The following is a 20,691-nucleotide window of genomic DNA, read 5'->3' as shown; positions in this document are numbered from 1 at the left end:
GGATGTGAGGTCTGTGTGTCTCTCGCAGTAATATAGGCTGGATGTGAGGTCTGTGTGTCTCTCCCAGTAATATAGGCTGGATGTGAGCTCTGTGTGTCTCTCCCAGTAATATAAGCTGGATGTGAGGTCTGTGTGTCTCTCCCAGTAATATACACTGGATGAGAGGTCTGTGTGTCTCTCGCAGTAATATAGGCTGGATGTAAGGTCTGTGTGTCTCTCCCAGTAATATAGGCTGGATGTGAGCTCTGTGTGTCTCTCCCAGTAATATAAGCTGGATGTGAGGTCTGTGTGTCTCTCCCAGTAATATACACTGGATGTGAGGTCTGTGTGTCTCTCCCAGTAATATACACTGGATGTGAGGTCTGTGTTCCTCTCCCAGTAATATAGGCTGGATGTGAGGTCTGTGTGTCTCTCGCTGTAATATAGGCTGGATGTGAAGTCTGTGTCTCTCCCAGTAATATAGGCTGGATGTGAGACATGTGTGTCTCCCAGTAATATAGATTGGATGTGAGCTCTGAGTTTCCTTCCCAGTAATATAGGCAGGATGTGAGCTCTGTGTGTCTCTCCTACTAATATAGGCTGGATGTGAGGTCTGTATGTCTCTCTCAGTAATATAAACTGGATGTGAGCTCTGTGTCTCTCCCAGTAATATAGGCTGTATGTGAGCTATGTGTGTCTCTCCCAGTAATATAGGCTGGATGTGAGATCTGTGTGTCTCTCCCAGTAATATAGGCTGGATGTGAGCTCTGTGTGTCTCTCCCAGTAATATAGGCTGTATGTGAGCTATGTGTGTCTCTCCCAGTAATATAGGCTGGATGTGAGGTCTGTGTTTCCTTCCCAGTAATATAGACTGGATGTGAGCTGTGTGTGTCTCCCAGTAATATAGGCTGGATGTGAGCTCTGTGTGTCTCTCCCAGTAATATAGGCTGGATGTGAGCTCTGTGTGTCTCTCCCAGTAATATAGGCTGAATGTGAGGTCTGTATGTCTATCCCAGTAATATAGGCTGGATATGAGCTCTGTGCGTGTGATAGAAATATATATATCATGTAGATCTCACTTGCATGTATACTCATATACTCACAGCTAATATATACATTATAATAAATGGCTTAAAATGGCTGACATAAACTGATATAAGCCAGACAGACTGTATGGGGTTTTCCATGCAAAAGCGGAACAGTGCCAGATGTATTAAGTGCTGATCAGATGTCTCAACTCTGTCCTAGATGCAGAGAGCTACATTTTAGTTGCTTAATCAGCATTCATATGTGCATTAATCACAATATTCCATATATATTTAGATAACCAATAACAGAGGAGCTAGACAATATGGTAATTAACTAACCACCCCTAACCACTCCTTTCTATATGTAATTATAAAACTATATATGTACAATAAATCATCAGTATTGATGGAATGTTTTTCTGTCACAATGGTGTACAGTTCATTCTTGATGAGCGCTCAAAATACTCAGTCTTATTAGGAACGGCCACAGCACACACACAGGGATAGATTTATCCAAACCAAATTTCCATAACATATCTCTCCCAGTAATATAGACTGGATGTGAGCTATGTGTGTCACTTCTAGTAATACAGGCTGGATGTGAGATATGTGTGTCTCTCCCAGTAATATAGTTAAATAAATAAGGCAGCACACTGTGGCGCTAAAACATGCAAACATGAAAATTGAACTGCATTACTGCACTAGAAATATGAAAAAATGAGAGCATTTAGCACATAAGTTGGCCAATTTTATGTGTACCTGGTAGCCACATTAGGGCATCTTTCGTATACCAGGTCCTACACTTTCCTTTCCTCGCTGAGAATAAACGTCTTCCTCTGAATGGAAACCTGTGAATCCTCTTCTTAGACTAAAATCTCTCTCTCTGTGGAGGGGTAATGGTCCTGCTGCGATTAAAACACCTATGGCTAAGAGGTGGAGTGAAGTCCTGGTATACGAGAGACACCCTAATGTGTCTACCAGGTACACATGAATTGGCCAATTTATGCACTAAATGCTCTAATTTTTTCTTATTTCTAATGCAGTAATGCAGTTCAATTTTCATGTTTGCATGTTTTAGCGCCACAGTGTGCTGCCTTATTTATTTGACTGCATATGAGTTGCTGACTCTAGGTTCAGCACCTGTTCACACTTAGTCTATGTTTGGATGTGACAGTCAGTTTTTTTGAAAAAAAAATTCTCCCAGTAATATAGGCTGGATGTGAGCTCTGTGTGTCTCTCCCAGTAATATAGGCTGGATGTGAGGTCTGTGTGTCTCTCCCAGTAATATAGGCTGGATGTGAGCTCTGTGTGTCCTTCCCAGTAATATAGTCTGGATGTGAGATCTGTGTGTCTCTCCCAGTAATATAGGCTGGATGTGAGGTCTGTGTGTCTCTCCCAGTAATATAGGCTGGATGTGAGCTCTGTGTGTCCTTCCCAGTAATATAGTCTGGATGTGAGCTCTGTGTGTATCTCCAAGTAATATAGGCTGGATGTGAGGTCTGTGTGTCTCTCCCAGTAATATAGGCTGGGTGTGAGGTCTGTGTGTCTCTCAGTAATATAGGCTGGATGTGAGCTCTGTGTTTCCTTCCCAGTAATATAGACTGGATGTGAGGTCTGTGTGTATCTCCCAGTAATATAGGCTGGATCTGAGCTCTGTGTGTCTCTCCCAGTAATATAGGCTGGATGTGAGCTCTGTGTGTCTCTCCCAGTAATATAGGCTGGATGTGAGCTCTGTGTGTCTTTCCCAGTAATATAGGCTAGATTTGAGGTCTGTGTGTCTCTCCCAGTAATATAGGCTGGATGTGAGCTCTGTGTGTCCTTCCCAGTAATATAGGCTGAATGTGAGGTCTGTATGTCTCTCCCAGTAATATAGGCTGGATGTGAGCTCTGTGTGTCTCTCCCAGTAATATAGGCTGGATGTGAGCTCTGTGTGTCCTTCCCAGTAATATAGGCTAGATGTGAGGTCTGTGTGTCTCTCCCAGTAATATAGGCTGGATGTGAGCTCTGTGTGTCCTTCCCAGTAATATAGGCTGAATGTGAGGTCTGTATGCCTCTCCCAGTAATATAGGCTGGATGTGAGCTCTGTGTTTCCTTCCCAGTAATAAAGACTGGATGTGAGCTCTGTGTGTCTCCCAGTAATATAGGCTGGATATGAGCTCTGTGTGTCTCTCCCAGTAATATAGGCTGGATATGAGCTATGTGTGTCTCCCAGTAATATAGGCTGGATATGAGCTCTGTGTGTCTCTCCCAGTAATATAGGCTGGATGTGAGCTCTGTGTGTCTCTCCAGTAATATAGGCTGGATATAAGCTGTGTTTCCTTCCCAGTAATATAGGCTGGATGTGAGCTCTATGAGTCTCTCCCAGTAATATAGGGTGGATGTGAGGTCTGTGTGTCTCTCCCAGTAATATAGGCTGGATGTGAGCTCTGTGTGTCTCTCCCAGTAATATAGGCTGGATGTGAGGTCTGTGTGTCTCTCCTAGTAATATAGGCTGGATGTGAGGTCTGTGTGTCTCGGATGTGAGGACTGTGTGTCTCTCCCAGTAATATAGGCTGGATGTGAGCTCTGTGTGTCTCTCCCAGTAATATAGGCTGGATATAAGCTGTGTTTCCTTCCCAGTAATATAGGCTGGATGTGAGCTCTATGTGTCTCTCCCAGTAATATAGGCTGGATGTGAGGTCTGTGTGTCTCTCCCAGTAATATAGGCTGGATGTGAGCTCTGTGTGTCTTTCTCAGTAATATAGGCTGGATGTGAGGTCTGTGTGTCTCTCCTAGTAATATAGGCTGGATGTGAGGTCTGTGTGTCTCTTCCAGTAATATAGGCTGGATGTGAGGTCTGTGTGTCTCTCCCAGTAATATAGGCTGGATGTGAGCTCTGTGTGTCTCTGCCAGTAATATAGGCTGGATGTGAGGTCTGTGTCTCTCCTAGTAATATAGGCTGGATGTGAGGTCTGTGTGTCTCTTCCAGTAATATAGGCTGGATGTAAGGTCTGTGTGTCTCTCCTAGTAATATAGGCTGGATGTGAGGTATGTGTGTCTCTCCCAGTAATATAGGCTGGATGTTAGGTCTGTGTGTCTCTCCTAGTAATATAGGCTGGATGTGAGCTCTGTGTGTCTCTCCTAGTAATATAGGCTGGATGTGAGGTCTGTGTGTCTCCCAGTAATATAGGCTGGATGTGAGCTCTGTGTGTCTCTCCAGTAATATAGGCTGGATATGAGCTGTGTTTCCTTCCCAGTAATATAGGCTGGATGTGAGCTCTATGTGTCTCTCCCAGTATTATAGGCTGGATGTGAGGTCTGTGTGTCTCTCCCAGTAATATAGGCTGGATGTGAGCTCTGTGTGTCTCTCCCAGTAATATAGGCTGGATGTGAGGTCTGTGTGTCTCTCCTAGTAATATAGGCTGGATGTGAGGTCTGTGTGTCTCATCCAGTAATTTAGGCTGGATGTAAGGTCTGTGTGTCTCTCCTAGTAATATAGGCTGGATGTGAGGTTTGTGTGTCTCTCCCAGTGATATAGGCTGGATGTTAGGTCTGTGTGTCTCTCCTAGTAATATAGGCTGGATGTGAGCTCTGTGTGTCTCTCCTAGTAATATAGGCTGGATGTGAGGTCTGTGTGTCTCCCAGTAATACAGGCTGGATGTGAGCTCTGTGTGTCTCTACAGTAATATAGGCTGGATATGAGCTGTGTTTCCTTCCCAGTAATATAGGCTGGATGTGAGCTCTATGTGTCTCTCCCAGTAATATAGGCTGGATGTGAGGTCTGTGTGACTCTCCCAGTAATATAGGCTGGATGTGAGCTCTGTGTGTCTCTCCCAGTAATATAGGCTGGATGTGAGGTCTGTGTGTCTCTCCTAGTAATATAGGCTGGATGTGAGGTCTGTGTGTCTCTTCCAGTAATATATACCCTGGATGTGAGGTCTGTGTGTCTCTCCTAGTAATATAGGCTGGATTTGAGGTCTGTGTGTCTCTCCCAGTAATATAGGCTGGATGTTAGGTCTGTGTGTCTCTCCTAGTAATATAGGCTGGATGTGAGCTCTGTGTGTCTCTCCTAGTAATATAGGCTGGATGTGAGGTCTGTGTGTCTCTCCTGGTAATATAGGCTGGATGTGAGGTCTGTGTGTCTCTCCTAGTAATATAGACTGGACGTGAGGTCTGTGCGTCTCTCCTAGTAATATAGGCTGGATGTGAGCTCTGTGTGTCTCTCCCAGTAATATAGGCTGGATGTGAGGTCTGTGTGTCTCTCCCAGTAATATAGGCTGGATGTGAGCTCTGTGTGTCTCTCCCAGTAATATAGGCAGGATGTGAGGTCTGTGTCTCTTCCAGTAATACAGGCTGGATGTGAGGTCTGTGTCTCTCCTAGTAATATAGGCTGGATGTGAGGTCTGTGTGTCTCTCCTAGTAATATAGGCTGGATGTGAGGTCTGTGTGTCTCTCCTAGTAATATAGGCTGGATGAGAGGTCTGTGTGTCTCTTCCAGTAATATAGGCTGGATGTAAGGTCTGTGTGTCTCTCCTAGTAATATAGGCTGGATGTGAGGTTTGTGTGTCTCTCCCAGTAATATAGGCTGGATGTTAGGTCTGTGTGTCTCTCCTAGTAATATAGGCTGGATGTGAGCTCTGTGTGTCTCTCCTAGTAATATAGGCTGGATGTGAGGTCTGTGTGTCTCCCAGTAATACAGGCTGGATGTGAGCTCTGTGTGTCTTTCCAGTTATATAGGCTGGATATGTGCTGTGTTTTCTTCCCAGTAATATAGGCTGGATGTGAGCTCTATGTGTCTCTCCCAGTAATATAGGCTGGATGTGAGGTCTGTGTGTCTCTCCCAGTAATATAGGCTGGATGTGAGCTCTGTGTGTCTCTCCCAGTAATATAGGCGGGATGTGAGGTCTGTGTGTCTCTCCTAGTAATATAGGCTGGATGTGAGGTCTGTGTGTCTCTTCCAGTAATATAGGCTGGATGTGAGGTCTGTGTGTCTCTCCTAGTAATATAGGCTGGATGTGAGCTCTGTGTGTCTCTCCTAGTAATATAGGCTGGATGTGAGGTCTGTGTGTCTCTCCTAGTAATATAGGCTGGATGTGAGGTCTGTGTGTCTCTCCTAGCAATATAGACTGGATGTGAGGTCTGTGCGTCTCTCCTAGTAATATAGGCTGGATGTGAGCTCTGTGTGTCTCTCCCAGTAATATAGGCTGGATGTGAGGTCTGTGTGTCTCTCCTAGTAATATAGGCTGGATGTGAGGTCTGTGTGTCTCGGATGTGAGGTCTGTGTGTCTCTCCCAGTAATATAGGCTGGATGTGAGCTCTGTGTGTCTCTCCCAGTAATATAGGCTGGATATAAGCTGTGTTTCCTTCCCAGTAATATAGGCTGGATGTGAGCTCTGTGTGTCTCTCCCAGTAATATAGGCTGGATGTGAGGTCTGTGTGTCTCTCCTAGTAATATAGGCTGGATGTGAGGTCTGTGTGTCTCTTCCAGTAATATAGGCTGGATGTGAGGTCTGTGTGTCTCTCCTAGTAATATAGACTGGATGTGAGGTCTGTGTGTCTCTCCCAGTAATATAGGCTGGATGTGAGCTCTGTGTGTCTCTCCCAGTAATATACACTGGATGTGAGGTCTGTGTGTCTCTCGCAGTAATATAGTCTGGATGTGAGGTCTGTGTGTCTCTCCCAGTAATATAGGCTGGATGTGAGCTCTGTGTGTCTCTCCCAGTAATATAAGCTGGATGTGAGGTCTGTGTGTCTCTCCCAGTAATATACACTGGATGAGAGGTCTGTGTGTCTCTCGCAGTAATATAGGCTGGATGTGAGGTCTGTGTGTCTCTCCCAGTAATATAGGCTGGATGTGAGCTCTGTGTGTCTTTCCCAGTAATATAAGCTGGATGTGAGGTCTGTGTGTCTCTGCCAGTAATATACACTGGATGTGAGGTCTGTGTGTCTCTCCCAGTAATATAGGCTGGATGTGAGCTCTGTGTGTCTCTCCCAGTAATATAGGCTGGATGTGAGGTCTGTGTGTCTCTCCTAGTAATATAGGCTGGATGTAAGGTCTGTGTGTCTCTCCTAGTAATATAGGCTGGATGTGAGGTATGTGTGTCTCTCCCAGTAATATAGGCTGGATGCTAGGTCTGTGTGTCTCTCCTAGTAATATAGGCTGGATGTGAGCTCTGTGTGTCCTTCCCAGTAATATAGGCTGAATGTGAGGTCTGTATGCCTCTCCCAGTAATATAGGCTGGATGTGAGCTCTGTGTTTCCTTCCCAGTAATAAAGACTGGATGTGAGCTCTGTGTGTCTCCCAGTAATATAGGCTGGATATGAGCTCTGTGTGTCTCTCCCAGTAATATAGGCTGGATATGAGCTATGTGTGTCTCCCAGTAATATAGGCTGGATATGAGCTCTGTGTGTCTCTCCCAGTAATATAGGCTGGATGTGAGCTCTGTGTGTCTCTCCAGTAATATAGGCTGGATATAAGCTGTGTTTCCTTCCCAGTAACATAGGCTGGATGTGAGCTCTATGTGTCTCTCCCAGTAATATAGGCTGGATGTGAGGTCTGTGTGTCTCTCCCAGTAATATAGGCTGGATGTGAGCTCTGTGTGTCTCTCCCAGTAATATAGGCTGGATGTGAGGTCTGTGTGTCTCTCCTAGTAATATAGGCTGGATGTGAGGTCTGTGTGTCTCTTCCAGTAATATAGGCTGGATGTGAGGTCTGTGTGTCTCTCCTAGTAATATAGACTGGATGTGAGGTCTGTGTGTCTCTCCCAGTAATATAGGCTGGATGTTAGGTCTGTGTGTCTCTCCTAGTAATATAGGCTGGATGTGAGCTCTGTGTGTCTCTCCCAGTAATATACACTGGATGTGAGGTCTGTGTGTCTCTCGCAGTAATATAGGCTGGATGTGAGGTCTGTGTGTCTCTCCCAGTAATATAGGCTGGATGTGAGCTCTGTGTGTCTCTCCCAGTAATATAAGCTGGATGTGAGGTCTGTGTGTCTCTCCCAGTAATATACACTGGATGAGAGGTCTGTGTGTCTCTCGCAGTAATATAGGCTGGATGTAAGGTCTGTGTGTCTCTCCCAGTAATATAGGCTGGATGTGAGGTCTGTGTGTCTCTCCCAGTAATATACACTGGATGTGAGGTCTGTGTGTCTCTCCCAGTAATATACACTGGATGTGAGGTCTGTGTTCCTCTCCCAGTAATATAGGCTGGATGTGAGGTCTGTGTGTCTCTCGCTGTAATATAGGCTGGATGTGAAGTCTGTGTCTCTCCCAGTAATATAGGCTGGATGTGAGACATGTGTGTCTCCCAGTAATATAGATTGGATGTGAGCTCTGAGTTTCCTTCCCAGTAATATAGGCAGGATGTGAGCTCTGTGTGTCTCTCCTACTAATATCGGCTGGATGTGAGGTCTGTATGTCTCTCTCAGTAATATAAACTGGATGTGAGCTCTGTGTCTCTCCCAGTAATATAGGCTGTATGTGAGCTATGTGTGTCTCTCCCAGTAATATAGGCTGGATGTGAGCTCTGTGTGTCTCTCCCAGTAATATAGGCTGTATGTGAGCTATGTGTGTCTCTCCCAGTAATATAGGCTGGATGTGAGGTCTGTGTTTCCTTCCCAGTAATATAGACTGGATGTGAGCTGTGTGTGTCTCCCAGTAATATAGGCTGGATGTGAGCTCTGTGTGTCTCTCCCAGTAATATAGGCTGGATGTGAGCTCTGTGTGTCTCTCCCAGTAATATAGGCTGAATGTGAGGTCTGTATGTCTATCCCAGTAATATAGGCTGGATATGAGCTCTGTGCGTGTGATAGAAATATATATATCATGTAGATCTCACTTGCATGTATACTCATATACTCACAGCTAATATATACATTATAATAAATGGCTTAAAATGGCTGACATAAACTGATATAAGCCAGACAGACTGTATGGGGTTTTCCATGCAAAAGCGGAACAGTGCCAGATGTATTAAGTGCTGATCAGATGTCTCAACTCTGTCCTAGATGCAGAGAGCTACATTTTAGTTGCTTAATCAGCATTCATATGTGCATTAATCACAATATTCCATATATATTTAGATAACCAATAACAGAGGAGCTAGACAATATGGTAATTAACTAACCACCCCTAACCACTCCTTTCTATATGTAATTATAAAACTATATATGTACAATAAATCATCAGTATTGATGGAATGTTTTTCTGTCACAATGGTGTACAGTTCATTCTTGATGAGCGCTCAAAATACTCAGTCTTATTAGGAACGGCCACAGCACACACACAGGGATAGATTTATCCAAACCAAATTTCCATAACATATCTCTCCCAGTAATATAGACTGGATGTGAGCTATGTGTGTCACTTCTAGTAATACAGGCTGGATGTGAGATATGTGTGTCTCTCCCAGTAATATAGTTAAATAAATAAGGCAGCACACTGTGGCGCTAAAACATGCAAACATGAAAATTGAACTGCATTACTGCACTAGAAATATGAAAAAATGAGAGCATTTAGCACATAAGTTGGCCAATTTTATGTGTACCTGGTAGCCACATTAGGGCATCTTTCGTATACCAGGTCCTACACTTTCCTTTCCTCGCTGAGAATAAACGTCTTCCTCTGAATGGAAACCTGTGAATCCTCTTCTTAGACTAAAATCTCTCTCTCTGTGGAGGGGTAATGGTCCTGCTGCGATTAAAACACCTATGGCTAAGAGGTGGAGTGAAGTCCTGGTATACGAGAGACACCCTAATGTGTCTACCAGGTACACATGAATTGGCCAATTTATGCACTAAATGCTCTAATTTTTTCTTATTTCTAATGCAGTAATGCAGTTCAATTTTCATGTTTGCATGTTTTAGCGCCACAGTGTGCTGCCTTATTTATTTGACTGCATATGAGTTGCTGACTCTAGGTTCAGCACCTGTTCACACTTAGTCTATGTTTGGATGTGACAGTCAGTTTTTTTGAAAAAAAAATTCTCCCAGTAATATAGGCTGGATGTGAGCTCTGTGTGTCTCTCCCAGTAATATAGGCTGGATGTGAGGTCTGTGTGTCTCTCCCAGTAATATAGGCTGGATGTGAGCTCTGTGTGTCCTTCCCAGTAATATAGTCTGGATGTGAGATCTGTGTGTCTCTCCCAGTAATATAGGCTGGATGTGAGGTCTGTGTGTCTCTCCCAGTAATATAGGCTGGATGTGAGCTCTGTGTGTCCTTCCCAGTAATATAGTCTGGATGTGAGCTCTGTGTGTATCTCCAAGTAATATAGGCTGGATGTGAGGTCTGTGTGTCTCTCCCAGTAATATAGGCTGGGTGTGAGGTCTGTGTGTCTCTCAGTAATATAGGCTGGATGTGAGCTCTGTGTTTCCTTCCCAGTAATATAGACTGGATGTGAGGTCTGTGTGTATCTCCCAGTAATATAGGCTGGATCTGAGCTCTGTGTGTCTCTCCCAGTAATATAGGCTGGATGTGAGCTCTGTGTGTCTCTCCCAGTAATATAGGCTGGATGTGAGCTCTGTGTGTCTTTCCCAGTAATATAGGCTAGATTTGAGGTCTGTGTGTCTCTCCCAGTAATATAGGCTGGATGTGAGCTCTGTGTGTCCTTCCCAGTAATATAGGCTGAATGTGAGGTCTGTATGTCTCTCCCAGTAATATAGGCTGGATGTGAGCTCTGTGTGTCTCTCCCAGTAATATAGGCTGGATGTGAGCTCTGTGTGTCCTTCCCAGTAATATAGGCTAGATGTGAGGTCTGTGTGTCTCTCCCAGTAATATAGGCTGGATGTGAGCTCTGTGTGTCCTTCCCAGTAATATAGGCTGAATGTGAGGTCTGTATGCCTCTCCCAGTAATATAGGCTGGATGTGAGCTCTGTGTTTCCTTCCCAGTAATAAAGACTGGATGTGAGCTCTGTGTGTCTCCCAGTAATATAGGCTGGATATGAGCTCTGTGTGTCTCTCCCAGTAATATAGGCTGGATATGAGCTATGTGTGTCTCCCAGTAATATAGGCTGGATATGAGCTCTGTGTGTCTCTCCCAGTAATATAGGCTGGATGTGAGCTCTGTGTGTCTCTCCAGTAATATAGGCTGGATATAAGCTGTGTTTCCTTCCCAGTAATATAGGCTGGATGTGAGCTCTATGTGTCTCTCCCAGTAATATAGGGTGGATGTGAGGTCTGTGTGTCTCTCCCAGTAATATAGGCTGGATGTGAGCTCTGTGTGTCTCTCCCAGTAATATAGGCTGGATGTGAGGTCTGTGTGTCTCTCCTAGTAATATAGGCTGGATGTGAGGTCTGTGTGTCTCGGATGTGAGGTCTGTGTGTCTCTCCCAGTAATATAGGCTGGATGTGAGCTCTGTGTGTCTCTCCCAGTAATATAGGCTGGATATAAGCTGTGTTTCCTTCCCAGTAATATAGGCTGGATGTGAGCTCTATGTGTCTCTCCCAGTAATATAGGCTGGATGTGAGGTCTGTGTGTCTCTCCCAGTAATATAGGCTGGATGTGAGCTCTGTGTGTCTTTCTCAGTAATATAGGCTGGATGTGAGGTCTGTGTGTCTCTCCTAGTAATATAGGCTGGATGTGAGGTCTGTGTGTCTCTTCCAGTAATATAGGCTGGATGTGAGGTCTGTGTGTCTCTCCCAGTAATATAGGCTGGATGTGAGCTCTGTGTGTCTCTGCCAGTAATATAGGCTGGATGTGAGGTCTGTGTCTCTCCTAGTAATATAGGCTGGATGTGAGGTCTGTGTGTCTCTTCCAGTAATATAGGCTGGATGTAAGGTCTGTGTGTCTCTCCTAGTAATATAGGCTGGATGTGAGGTATGTGTGTCTCTCCCAGTAATATAGGCTGGATGTTAGGTCTGTGTGTCTCTCCTAGTAATATAGGCTGGATGTGAGCTCTGTGTGTCTCTCCTAGTAATATAGGCTGGATGTGAGGTCTGTGTGTCTCCCAGTAATATAGGCTGGATGTGAGCTCTGTGTGTCTCTCCAGTAATATAGGCTGGATATGAGCTGTGTTTCCTTCCCAGTAATATAGGCTGGATGTGAGCTCTATGTGTCTCTCCCAGTATTATAGGCTGGATGTGAGGTCTGTGTGTCTCTCCCAGTAATATAGGCTGGATGTGAGCTCTGTGTGTCTCTCCCAGTAATATAGGCTGGATGTGAGGTCTGTGTGTCTCTCCTAGTAATATAGGCTGGATGTGAGGTCTGTGTGTCTCATCCAGTAATTTAGGCTGGATGTAAGGTCTGTGTGTCTCTCCTAGTAATATAGGCTGGATGTGAGGTTTGTGTGTCTCTCCCAGTGATATAGGCTGGATGTTAGGTCTGTGTGTCTCTCCTAGTAATATAGGCTGGATGTGAGCTCTGTGTGTCTCTCCTAGTAATATAGGCTGGATGTGAGGTCTGTGTGTCTCCCAGTAATACAGGCTGGATGTGAGCTCTGTGTGTCTCTACAGTAATATAGGCTGGATATGAGCTGTGTTTCCTTCCCAGTAATATAGGCTGGATGTGAGCTCTATGTGTCTCTCCCAGTAATATAGGCTGGATGTGAGGTCTGTGTGTCTCTCCCAGTAATATAGGCTGGATGTGAGCTCTGTGTGTCTCTCCCAGTAATATAGGCTGGATGTGAGGTCTGTGTGTCTCTCCTAGTAATATAGGCTGGATGTGAGGTCTGTGTGTCTCTTCCAGTAATATAGGCTGGATGTGAGGTCTGTGTGTCTCTCCTAGTAATATAGGCTGGATTTGAGGTCTGTGTGTCTCTCCCAGTAATATAGGCTGGATGTTAGGTCTGTGTGTCTCTCCTAGTAATATAGGCTGGATGTGAGCTCTGTGTGTCTCTCCTAGTAATATAGGCTGGATGTGAGGTCTGTGTGTCTCTCCTGGTAATATAGGCTGGATGTGAGGTCTGTGTGTCTCTCCTAGTAATATAGACTGGACGTGAGGTCTGTGCGTCTCTCCTAGTAATATAGGCTGGATGTGAGCTCTGTGTGTCTCTCCCAGTAATATAGGCTGGATGTGAGGTCTGTGTGTCTCTCCCAGTAATATAGGCTGGATGTGAGCTCTGTGTGTCTCTCCCAGTAATATAGGCAGGATGTGAGGTCTGTGTCTCTTCCAGTAATACAGGCTGGATGTGAGGTCTGTGTCTCTCCTAGTAATATAGGCTGGATGTGAGGTCTGTGTGTCTCTCCTAGTAATATAGGCTGGATGTGAGGTCTGTGTGTCTCTCCTAGTAATATAGGCTGGATGAGAGGTCTGTGTGTCTCTTCCAGTAATATAGGCTGGATGTAAGGTCTGTGTGTCTCTCCTAGTAATATAGGCTGGATGTGAGGTTTGTGTGTCTCTCCCAGTAATATAGGCTGGATGTTAGGTCTGTGTGTCTCTCCTAGTAATATAGGCTGGATGTGAGCTCTGTGTGTCTCTCCTAGTAATATAGGCTGGATGTGAGGTCTGTGTGTCTCCCAGTAATACAGGCTGGATGTGAGCTCTGTGTGTCTTTCCAGTTATATAGTTATATAGGCTGGATATGTGCTGTGTTTTCTTCCCAGTAATATAGGCTGGATGTGAGCTCTATGTGTCTCTCCCAGTAATATAGGCTGGATGTGAGGTCTGTGTGTCTCTCCCAGTAATATAGGCTGGATGTGAGCTCTGTGTGTCTCTCCCAGTAATATAGGCGGGATGTGAGGTCTGTGTGTCTCTCCTAGTAATATAGGCTGGATGTGAGGTCTGTGTGTCTCTTCCAGTAATATAGGCTGGATGTGAGGTCTGTGTGTCTCTCCTAGTAATATAGGCTGGATGTGAGCTCTGTGTGTCTCTCCTAGTAATATAGGCTGGATGTGAGGTCTGTGTGTCTCTCCTAGTAATATAGGCTGGATGTGAGGTCTGTGTGTCTCTCCTAGCAATATAGACTGGATGTGAGGTCTGTGCGTCTCTCCTAGTAATATAGGCTGGATGTGAGCTCTGTGTGTCTCTCCCAGTAATATAGGCTGGATGTGAGGTCTGTGTGTCTCTCCTAGTAATATAGGCTGGATGTGAGGTCTGTGTGTCTCGGATGTGAGGTCTGTGTGTCTCTCCCAGTAATATAGGCTGGATGTGAGCTCTGTGTGTCTCTCCCAGTAATATAGGCTGGATATAAGCTGTGTTTCCTTCCCAGTAATATAGGCTGGATGTGAGCTCTATGTGTCTCTCCCAGTAATATAGGCTGGATGTGAGGTCTGTGTGTCTCTCCCAGTAATATAGGCTGGATGTGAGCTCTGTGTGTCTCTCTCAGTAATATAGGCTGGATGTGAGGTCTGTGTGTCTCTCCTAGTAATATAGGCTGGATGTGAGGTCTGTGTGTCTCTTCCAGTAATATAGGCTGGATGTGAGGTCTGTGTCTCTCTCCCAGTAATATATGCTGGATGTGAGCTCTGTGTGTCTCTGCCAGTAATATAGGCTGGATGTGAGGTCTGTGTGTCTCTCCTAGTAATATAGGCTGGATGTGAGGTCTGTGTGTCTCTTCCAGTAATATAGGCTGGATGTAAGGTCTGTGTGTCTCTCCTAGTAATATAGGCTGGATGTGAGGTATGTGTGTCTCTCCCAGTAATATAGGCTGGATGTTAGGTCTGTGTGTCTCTCCTAGTAATATAGGCTGGATGTGAGCTCTGTGTGTCTCTCCTAGTAATATAGGCTGGATGTGAGGTCTGTGTGTCTCCCAGTAATATAGGCTGGATGTGAGCTCTGTGTGTCTCTCCAGTAATATAGGCTGGATATGAGCTGTGTTTCCTTCCCAGTAATATAGGCTGGATGTGAGCTCTATGTGTCTCTCCCAGTAATATAGGCTGGATGTGAGGTCTGTGTGTCTCTCCCAGTAATATAGGCTGGATGTGAGCTCTGTGTGTCTCTCCCAGTAATATAGGCTGGATGTGAGGTCTGTGTGTCTCTCCTAGTAATATAGGCTGGATGTGAGGTCTGTGTGTCTCTTCCAGTAATTTAGGCTGGATGTAAGGTCTGTGTGTCTCTCCTAGTAATATAGGCTGGATGTGAGGTTTGTGTGTCTCTCCCAGTAATATAGGCTGGATGTTAGGTCTGTGTGTCTCTCCTAGTAATATAGGCTGGATGTGAGCTCTGTGTGTCTCTCCTAGTAATATAGGCTGGATGTGAGGTCTGTGTGTCTCCCAGTAATACAGGCTGGATGTGAGCTCTGTGTGTCTCTCCAGTAATATAGGCTGGATATGAGCTGTGTTTCCTTCCCAGTAATATAGGCTGGATGTGAGCTCTATGTGTCTCTCCCAGTAATATAGGCTGGATGTGAGGTCTGTGTGTCTCTCCCAGTAATATAGGCTGGATGTGAGCTCTGTGTGTCTCTCCCAGTAATATAGGCTGGATGTGAGGTCTGTGTGTCTCTCCTAGTAATATAGGCTGGATGTGAGGTCTGTGTGTCTCTTCCAGTAATATAGGCTGGATGTGAGGTCTGTGTGTCTCTCCTAGTAATATAGGCTGGATTTGAGGTCTGTGTGTCTCTCCCAGTAATATAGGCTGGATGTTAGGTCTGTGTGTCTCTCCTAGTAATATAGGCTGGATGTGAGCTCTGTGTGTCTCTCCTAGTAATATAGGCTGGATGTGAGGTCTGTGTGTCTCTCCTAGTAATATAGGCTGGATGTGAGGTCTGTGTGTCTCTCCTAGTAATATAGACTGGACGTGAGGTCTGTGCGTCTCTCCTAGTAATATAGGCTGGATGTGAGCTCTGTGTGTCTCTCCCAGTAATATAGGCTGGATGTGAGGTCTGTGTGTCTCTCCCAGTAATATAGGCTGGATGTGAGCTCTGTGTGTCTCTCCCAGTAATATAGGCAGGATGTGAGGTCTGTGTCTCTTCCAGTAATACAGGCTGGATGTGAGGTGTGTGTCTCTCCTAGTAATATAGGCTGGATGTGAGGTCTGTGTGTCTCTCCTAGTAATATAGGCTGGATGTGAGGTCTGTGTGTCTCTCCTAGTAATATAGGCTGGATGAGAGGTCTGTGTGTCTCTTCCAGTAATATAGGCTGGATGTAAGGTCTGTGTGTTTCTCCTAGTAATATAGGCTGGATGTGAGGTTTGTGTGTCTCTCCCAGTAATATAGGCTGGATGTTAGGTCTGTGTGTCTCTCCTAGTAATATAGGCTGGATGTGAGCTCTGTGTGTCTCTCCTAGTAATATAGGCTGGATGTGAGGTCTGTGTGTCTCCCAGTAATACAGGCTGGATGTGAGCTCTGTGTGTCTTTCCAGTTATATAGGCTGGATATGAGCTGTGTTTTCTTCCCAGTAATATAGGCTGGATGTGAGCTCTATGTGTCTCTCCCAGTAATATAGGCTGGATGTGAGGTCTGTGTGTCTCTCCCAGTAATATAGGCTGGATGTGAGCTCTGTGTGTCTCTCCCAGTAATATAGGCGGGATGTGAGGTCTGTGTGTCTCTCCTAGTAATATAGGCTGGATGTGAGGTCTGTGTGTCTCTTCCAGTAATATAGGCTGGATGTGAGGTCTGTGTGTCTCTCCTAGTAATATAGGCTGGATGTGAGCTCTGTGTGTCTCTCCTAGTAATATAGGCTGGATGTGAGGTCTGTGTGTCTCTCCTAGTAATATAGGCTGGATGTGAGGTCTGTGTGTCTCTCCTAGCAATATAGACTGGATGTGAGGTCTGTGCGTCTCTCCTAGTAATATAGGCTGGATGTGAGCTCTGTGTCTCTCCCAGTAATATAGGCTGGATGTGAACTCTGTGTGTCTCTCCCAGTAATATAGGCTGGATGTGAGGTCTGTGTGTCTCTCCCAGTAATATAGGCTGGATGTGAGCTCTGTGTGTCTCTGCCAGTAATATAGGCAGGATGTGAGGTCTGTGTCTCTTCCAGTAATACAGGCCGGATGTGAGGTCTGTGTCTCTCCTAGTAATATAGGCTGGATGTGAGGTCTGTGTGTCTCTCCTAGTAATATAGGCTGGATGTGAGGTCTGTGTGTCTCTCCTAGTAATATAGGCTGGATGTGAGGTCTGTGTGTCTCTCCTAGTAATATAGGCTGGATGTGAGGTCTGTGTGTCTCTCCTAGTAATATAGGCTGGATGTGAGCTCTGTGTTTCCTTTCCAGTAATGTAGACTGCATGTGAGGTTGCTATACAAAACATTAAAATCCATAAAGCATCTCCAGTGAGGGAGCATTCACCACCCTCTCTAATCACACAATTTCAAGTAGGAAAAATAGCTTACATTCTAAGGCTATGTGGCACGTTGCGGATTTGCTTGTGAATAATTCTGCTCGGATTCTGTTTCTCTTGGCAGAAAGCACTGTTGAAATTCCGCGTGGATTTGATGCCTTTTGATGAGGATTTGTAAGCTAAATAAAGCTAAATTATTAAAAAAATGTGATGTCATTTCCTTGTTCCAATCTCTTCAGCCAGATTGTTCTGCCCATTATTGTGCAGCAAGTTAATTCACTTCTGCATTTATCACCCACTCCTGGTTTTGGCTTACAAATACTGATGTAAAATACTGACCAAATACTGCTAGTGTGATGGCAGCCTAAGGCCTCTTTACCGATGGATGTTGTGAATTTACTGCACGACGTGAGCAGCGGATGCAGTTTTTCGATGCATTCGCTGTCCATTCTGCAGTCCCAGGAGGAGGAGGGGGCGGAGTTTCGGCCGCGCACGCGCGGTCGAAAATGGCGGACGCGACGTACAAAAAATGTTACATTGAACGCATATTTGTGACGACGGTCCGCCAAAACACGACGGATCCATCGCACGACAGACGCGACGTGTGGTAATTCGTCGCGATCCGTCTCTAATACAAGTCTATGGGCAAAAAACGCATCCTGCGAGCACATTTGCAGGATCCGTTTTTTGCCCAAAACGACGGATAGCGATGGATTGCAAAAAACAGAAGTGTGTAAGAGGCCTAAGCCTGTGTTCTGACTAGAACCACCTCCTGGTCTCCCGGGCAAGAGTAGCCATTTTCCCCCGGACCTTGAGTCTCACACACATGTACCTGGCTCTCTTCCTGCAGATGATTGCTCTTGATAAGCGGATTCCGGCGAGGCACAACTGTACTTACATGTGTGTGTTATGTTAGAACAGTTATGCAGCCACTGTGTAGCAGAGTGTGTAGTTAGGCATGTTGTGCTTTGTTTCATATTGCTGTTTCTCTGTATGCAGTGTGATGCAGTGACCCCTGTAACAGGTAGGGGGCGCTGCATGGTCTCCCCAGTATACGCACGGAGGCGTATTGAGGCTGTGAGAGTGCATAGCAGTTGCATGCATGGATGTGATGATGTGACAAAGTCCGGCATTGTGGTGAATGGCCGATATGTGTGTCGCAGAGGAGGAGACTCTGCACTGCCAGCCTGAAGTGATGTGGTGTTCTGGGCCCTTTAGTTTCACAAGTGTTGGATAATAGTCATGGGAGGCTGGCAGGGCTAGTTATGTGAGATGGGCGGGACAAACTAGCCACACACCCACACTCCCACCCAGGGGAGTGGTTACACCTAGATAATGTGACCACGGTGTGGGTCACATGGTTCACTGTGAGTTTCCTGTTTGAAGCCTGTGTTGGAAGTCCTGGGAGAAGGATTCCTGAACAGCACATGGTGGGGCTTCAGACCTGGTGGCCTGGGATGTTGGACTAATGTCCTGAATAGCACCCGGACAGGCCACATGCCTCTGTGTTGGACAGTCCCAGGTGGGATGGACGTCCTGAGGAGCAGAGTGTGATCGTGGTTCTGAGTCTGTGGACCTGGACGATCGGTGTTGGGGATGCTACCGTCCTTCGGTGGGTCTGGACTGACTAATGTATGCCGGCCAGGCAAGTTGGTGATCCCCGTGAGGCAGCTTTTCCAGAAGAGAGGACTGACAAGGAGTCAGCAGGTGGAGCAGGAGCTCCCATAAGGTACCATAGACTGTTGGTGCTAATTGTTTCTATGAACTGTGTGGTAAGCCACGGCAACTGGTCAGAAGAGGACCAGCATGTTTAGTTGCTGCAAAGGGATAATGCAAGCCAATGATACAGTGTGTAATGGACTACATGTAAGTCAGTGATATGCAACTTGGCTTACGATGCGGTTTATGCTGTATGAAATAAACCGTATGGACTGTTTTTGGGTTCAAAATTCGTGCCCGTGTGCTCGAATCCCGTGCCAATCAAGTAATCCCCTACTCATTAGTGAGTGCAATCTCACAGCAGATAGATGTTTGCCTGTATAAAGTAATACAATGCTGACAGCCTGAACTTGCCCTAAGGCTACTTTCACACTAGCGTCGGGCTCGGCCCGTCGCCGTGCGTCGGGCCGAGGTCCCCGACGCTAGCGTTGTCCCCGCCGCACAACGGGGGCAGCGGATGCATTTTTCCAGCGCATCCGCTGCCCCATTGTGAGGTGCGGGGAAGTGCGGGGAGGTGGGGGCGGAGTTCTGGCGGAGTTCCGGACGCGCATGCGCGGTCGGAAAAAGCGGACCGTCGTGAGCAAAAAACGTTACATGTAGCGTTTTTTGCTCCCGACGGTCCGCCACTGCACGACGCATTCGTCGCACGACGGGTGCGACGTGTGTCAATCCGTCACAATGCGTCGCTTCATGTTAATCAATGGCGAAAAAACGCATCCTGCAAACACTTTTGCAGGATGCGTTTTTTTGGCAAAACGACGCATTGTGACGGAATGCAGTTAACGCTAGTGTGAAAGTAGCCTTAGATAGCCGTGATAACTGTGTATCTGCTTTATGCTGTGTTAGCTCTGTAATCTCTGTTGTTCATGTTATTGCATCTTGTAACATGCTGTAATGTGCCAAGTACTGATGCACTGTTATTTCATTTGTAGTTTTTACCTGATCATCCATTATATCGCATATCTCACAATATCATCTACTATTGTTGTTCATCATTCACCATCTCAATAAATATAGACTTAAGAACCTATACAGTCTGTTTACTGAGGAAATGGATGAAGGTTTAGCCGTATGCTAGAATCCACACCCCATCATACGTGGAGAAAGGCAGAACAGAGATACCCTCATTAACCCCTTCATGACCTTGGGATTTTCCGTTTTTCCGTGTTCGTTTTTCGCTAACCTCCTTCCCAGAGCCATAACTTTTCTATTTTTCCGTCAATATGGCCATGTGAGGGCTTATTTTTTTGCGGGACGAGTTGTACTTTTGAACGACGTCATTGGTTTTAGCATGTTCTGTACTAGAAAATGGGAAAAAAAATTCCAAGTGCGGTGAAATTGTAAAAAGAGTGCAGTCCCACACTTGTTTTTTGTTTGGCTTTTTTGCTAGGTTCACTAAATGCTAAAACTGACCTGCCATTCTGATTCTCCAGGTCATTACGAGTTCAAAGACTCCAAACATGTCTAGGTTATTTTTTATATAAGTGGTGAAAAAAAATTCCAAACTTTGCTAAAAAAAAAAAAATTGTGCCATTTTCCGATACTCGTAGCGTCTCCATTTTTCATGATCTGGGGTCGGGTGAGGGCTTATTTTTTGTGTGCCAAGCTGGCGTTTTTAATGATACCATTTTGGTGCAGATACGTTCTTTTGATCGCCCGTTATTGCATTTTAATGCAATGTCGCTGCGACCAAAAAAACGTAATTCTGGCATTTCGAATTTTTTTCTCGCTACGCTGTTTAGCGATCAGGTTAATGCTTTTTTTTTATAGAGCGGGCGATTCTGAACACGGCGATACCAAATATGTGTAGGTTTGATTTTTTTTCATTGATTTATTTT

This window comes from Ranitomeya variabilis, chromosome 1, assembly GCF_051348905.1.
Source record: "Ranitomeya variabilis isolate aRanVar5 chromosome 1, aRanVar5.hap1, whole genome shotgun sequence".
In the NCBI taxonomy this organism is placed as follows: domain Eukaryota; kingdom Metazoa; phylum Chordata; class Amphibia; order Anura; family Dendrobatidae; genus Ranitomeya; species Ranitomeya variabilis.
Note: the sequence above shows the minus strand (reverse complement) of the source record.